Here is a 5,760-nt window from a genome sequence, read left to right on the forward strand (position 1 = left end):
TAACGAGGTTGAGAACACGATTCTCCGTAAAGATGCGATCTGAGCAGACGGTATTTTCGCGTGAAGCCGTTATGTCTGTCCCGTAAATCGCTGCCAATTTTCTGCCGATCGCGCTGATTCGCTATAACCGCGCTCTGCGAGAAAGCAGACCCACAAGTCTTGTTCGTAAACAGCGTGGACATTACTCGAGCAAATACGGTAATAATAAAAAAAAACTGAAAATCGCACGCGGTGCTTGTGTATGCCGAGTTCGATCGCGTTGCCAGAACAGCGTAGCAAAAAGAGGTGATTGTGACGATGCCTCGACGACGGCGGCTAAATATATTCTTAAATCAAATCCTCCAAACTTCGCCGACCCAGTGTAATATCTACAGTGGCTGAACATAACGAAACTGCGCCAATAAAAGCGCCAATTCTGTTTCCTGCAGGTCGTACAGAACCAAAAGGCCCGCCACCTGCGAGGCAGCGTCGGCTCCAGCGAGTGGCCCAACAACACAAACTCGGCACCAGACCTTCCCCTTGACTGACGAGGCGACGCCCAAGGCGCGTCCCCTTCCCGAGACAGCGAAAGTAACTTGGAAGTACGTTCGAAAGCGTTCACGTAGGAGCGTAATGGCGGCACGGTTCAACGTGCTCTGTCGACGGCGGCCGAGACCACTCTCGCGGATCTAGCTTTGTGCCACCAGATGGCGCTGGCTGTTCGGGAGGAGGGCCGCCTCCGTCGGGGCGGCCGGATTAGCTCTTCCCATTCAAAATCGGATTTAAATTTCCGGCCGGAGTCACAATGCGATTATTCCGCACCGACGGGCCCCAAGACGCTTCGGAGAGGAGGAGAGCGGGACGGCGCATGCCTGCACGTGACGTGCAGCGTGAAAAGGGACTCGCAGCAGAGACGGGCACGCCCAAATAGCAACCGCCGCGAACTGCAAAAAAATAAAATAAAGAAATAAATAAAATAAAAAATAGACGCATTGATTAAAAAAAGAAAGCATTTTTTTCTTAAGTTGAGAAAGTGAATGTAGCATTTCCTGGCGGCCCTAATAGAGTCCATGGCTGTTGGGTGCGAGCTGAATGTCGTAGTTGGTTTCTTTAAATTAAAAATGAAATACATTTCGAGTGCGTGAACTTTTATTACTAGTTAAATACTTTACATGGGTTACGTATACAAGAATCAAGGCCCGTTCACACATTTGCGTTCGGAGCGATTACTATGCTTACGAACGAATGCAACCGCTGCGACTTCATCGACAACTGTACGCGACGTGTACACACACATGCAACCGCATGCAACCACGCGAATCAACAGCCAATGAGAAACTAGCTTCAGCTCTTGCTCCTAGCCAATAGGAAGCAACCCAGCTACGCTTACAAACATGGCGGACGCCGACGCCCGACGCGAGGTCCACCGTCCTCATCGGAGCAGCCGGAGGTTTCGGCTACGGCGTACAGTCACGAAGATCTGCTGTGCGTCTACAATAGCTGTGTACAGGCTGGTTCAGACATCTGGTTATCCACGACTGCGTCCGCTGTGACCGGAACGACCGCTCTGCGCTGCGAGTACACTCCTGCAACCACTGCAACAAGCGCAGTGCCTCGGCAGCACGGCGACCGCCTCTCCGCCGCCGTCAGCTGTTACGGCAGTGCCTCTAAAAAGAAGGGGACGCGCTGCCACTCACTTGCGTAACGGAAAATAGACAGACCGTCTTCCATGACCACAAACTTTATTTTTTTTTATTTTTCAGGATACGCTTGCAGGGTAGTCCATTAAAAAAAGATAGAAAAAAGATGCAGTACGCAGTCTTGCACGATCACGACTTTAATACACGACTTAGCCAACAGTACGAATCTGGCCACCCGCCTTTTCTACGATTATAAAAGACGATGTAATCTTAGCAGCGATACAGCAACGTAGAAATATAAATTCGTGATCAGATAGACGACGTTGCGAGCGTTCAGGATTGCTAACACTAATCACCTTTCTCGGGTGATGAAAACGCGTAAAAATTCGCATCATTTATACGGTACTTACCAGTAATACCTTGAACTTGAGCACACGCATGGAATGCACCAAAAATGAAATCCGGGGGATGTTCGAGGACACAAATGCTAAGAAAGCATCACTGTAGTCGAAGTAAACAAACACGCCGGCACGGCGTTTCTGCTGTCTTGAGAGTGCCGCCACGAGATCGCCGCACGAGTAGGTGGATCTTCGCTTCTAGTACGTGCTGAGTTATCATAACGACACACGACGAAAATTCACAGTCAAGGATAACAATTTTACGCGGAACGATGAGCTTCCACCACGCCGTCCACATCGATGATCACCACCGACGTTTGCAAATAGAAGGAGCCTGGCACGACCGGCATGCAACGCGCGCGACCGAGCTCTCCTCGATCTGTGATTGGTCTGTCGTTGTGGTCGTTCCCGAACGTAACGAAAAAGTTCAGCCCGGCTCAACTCCTTGCGTTGCGAACGAACACGAACGAAACGACCGTTTGGCGCTTCGTTGCCATGGCAACTCGTCGTTCCAACCGGTTGCATTCGTTCGTAAGCGTAGTGGTCGCTCCGAACGCAACTGTGTGAACGGGCCTTCACCCGGGTTGGTTAGCCGACCTCCGTGGGTATCTTACTCGACAGGTAACGAAGGGCAAGAAAAGTTGAAGTCATGTGGCCGGTCCCAAGTTGGAAAAGCACACTGTGCCGCCAGTGCGTGCTTGGCACATAGCGTCGGCCAGGCAATGCGCTTACGTGGCGCCGGGACGCAATATCTTTTCTAAAAAAGGTGTATACGTCTGTTTAACGACGTCCAATTAATTTTGGGGGAAACAAAACATAAGTTAAAATTGGGTGTTGTGAATAGTAGTTCGAATCAAAATGTGCCGCATCATTCGTAGCCTTCCGAGTAAAAGAGAAAACCGCGATATAACCGCGCTCTCTACACAGTTCAAGGTAGGAAAGACACTGCGCTATTCGATTTGAATTCGCACACCACTACCAAAATCTTGTAAGATAAGTCTCAATTATTTTCGAGGCAAATCGTCGCCTTTTAACGACAGCCCATACAGTGTAGTTGTGCTGGCGTTGCGGGGAATATCAAAGCCAACGAATGACCCGACACCAAATGCGCGTAAAATATCGAAAGAAAAAACAAGAAAAAAGACGCCCTTCCCGTGCAGTTCAAACAAAGATATGCTAAAACGGTATAAGTTGTTGCATACATTGCTACATCGCATTAAAATGAAGCAGCTTAATGCAACGTCAGAAAATCGTTCGTGCAAACGTTGCGCTGCAGAAGTATACCTTTTGCAACGGGTACAATGTCACGAACTTTGTGTTCATGCAGGGCGTCAGCAACAATCCTTCCGCATTAGGGCAGGTGAAGATTCCGTGATAACGACACACTGCAGATGAGGTTTTAGACAGAGACGGCTGCAACCAAAACGCCAGCACAGAACTTAAAAATTAAAAGTAACTGTTTACTTTTCGTAAAATTGTTTGGGTACTATTTTGTGCTTACATTTTGTACTTACATTGCACCACGCTGTCAGAACACTTGACTCCTAAAGGTTATTGTCAGGAAAAACCCGCGGGTTGGTGCCCAAATAAGCACGTGCTACTGTAGTAGTAGTAGTTTTGGTGGCAGCCTTTAATTATAAAAATCACAAAAAACGGCGATCGTTTGTGAGCGTGTACAGTATCGAGCTGTAATTCAGGGCCCTAATCTACACGGCGGTTAAAGGGAGCGAGACATCGCCGCCTGCTCCGATTGGTCGGTGGTACGGCACTGACCAATCGCAGCAGGCGGTGATATCCCGGTCCCATGGTCCCGTCCCGTTGATTAGGACCCCAGTGCTCAACCAAATGAACCAGCGGAGCGCGTATGTGGCCTCGAGAGAGGGCTTCGCCAGAGTCGTGTATACTGAGAGTTCAGCGGATGGGATGAAGCTTCCGACCCGCTAAATCTTGCTAGCACAAGTGACCTCGCGATTACACAAGACGGAGATGCGTTTTCGTTCCACCACGCCACTCTGAGCGAGCACACTTAAGTTCTCGGTTACTAGTAGCGTCATGAAAGCGTTGTTCGTTCATCGGTATTCTGTTGCACCCTTAATTGGTCACTGCATTCAAAGAACCACCCACTTTTTGTCCATCCTTAATTTTTAAAAAAATAAAAAAAAAGCTTTATTTTGATTTTTTTTTTTAAACAAAAACGGTGGTTTCTCAGTCAAAAAAGGGCAGGAAATTTAGATCACGGGTTTGCAGTTCCTGCATAACAAACGGTTTGCGCGGTGTTGAATTGTGTCTGTGGTGAGAATATATATAAAAAAGTAATTTTTGAGACAAAAAAAGAGAATGAAAGAGGGTAATATTTTGGAGATCTTTCCACATAATGAAGTCTGAGCAATACACCTATTGCTGAATTACCGAAGCATCAAGGAAAATGCAGGAATTGGTGTTCCACGCACCGCACGTGCTGGCCTCAGCAGTAGTAACTTTTCTAAAGCAAATACCTAAAACAAATGGCATCTTGCACGCGCGTTCGTCAACGCTTTATTTTGATTATTTACTTCGAATATTTTATACGGGGAGGGCGTGCGCGTGTGGCGCGTGGAACGCCAATCCCTGCATTCTCCTTGATGCTTGGGTAATTTAGCAAATGGACTAATGATTGCGTGGAAAGTGCCAAATGCTCTAACGTTAACGAGAGACCCTTTCAGTGCGATGACACGTCATGCCTGCCCTAGATAATCCATGAATTAGTAACACAATATAGTGGGAGAAATATTTAGTTGCCAGATTTCTTGTCGTGGTTGCTAGACTGGAGGAACGTTCAGAAGAATGCCAAACTCTCCCTATAGCAAGGTGGTGAGTTGGGCAAGTTGGTATGCATTGAACATTGTGAAAAAACAACGCACAGGAGACAAAAACAGAGTATACACTGTTGTAACCTGGTTCAGGTGGCAAATATATTTATTTCGAGGAGCCGAAACTAAGCAGGTCCGGCCGCAGACACAGTAGACACAGGAGAGAAGGACACACAAATACACAGCTCATCATGCTCAATGCATACCAACTCTCTCAGTATAGATGGCTCTGGGCTTCGTACACCTGTTGCGATATCTGCCGAGAGACGCCGTGCTATCTGGTGTCGCGAGCCACACATACGCCCAGCTGAGCCAAAAACACAGCGACTGTTCGCTCAAGGAGCACAACCCCCGTTAGTATATCATCACTGGTCACGCACTTGCAGCGTGACCAAGTATAGTTTTTCCCCTGGGGAGCAGCTTGCACATATCTTTTTTTTTTCGCGTTAAAGCTGTGAAAAACGTGATCATCACTGGGAGTGAGGTAAAAGTTTATATTAAATAAATATATAGTGTCATGGCACGTGCGTTGTTTCTTCAGTTTGATTAAAACAACATCCCTTACTTTTTCGCTGTTTTATATTTTATATATATTTGGGGCAATATAACCTTATACACTTATCCCGAAGGAAAGAGAAATGCGGAGAGAAAGTCGGCTGCTTCTTGCGCAAGGGTTGCGGTGACGTCAGAACGACACCGAACTCTGATTGGCTTTGGTTTAAGGGATAGGGGGTGGACCTCAATGCTAGATGCCTTGAGCTCTACCCACTATTTTTCTCAGTAAGCCAATAAGGAACTCCGCTTTCTGGCAGTATCGCTGCCCCTGTGCAAAAAGCAGACAAGCTAGCGCTCCGCATAAACACATTTCGAGTGTCACGAGAAGATAAAAAAGGC

The sequence above is a fragment of the Ixodes scapularis genome, unplaced genomic scaffold (genome assembly GCF_016920785.2).
Source record: "Ixodes scapularis isolate PalLabHiFi unplaced genomic scaffold, ASM1692078v2 PGA_scaffold2__306_contigs__length_199485367, whole genome shotgun sequence".
NCBI lineage: Eukaryota > Metazoa > Arthropoda > Arachnida > Ixodida > Ixodidae > Ixodes > Ixodes scapularis.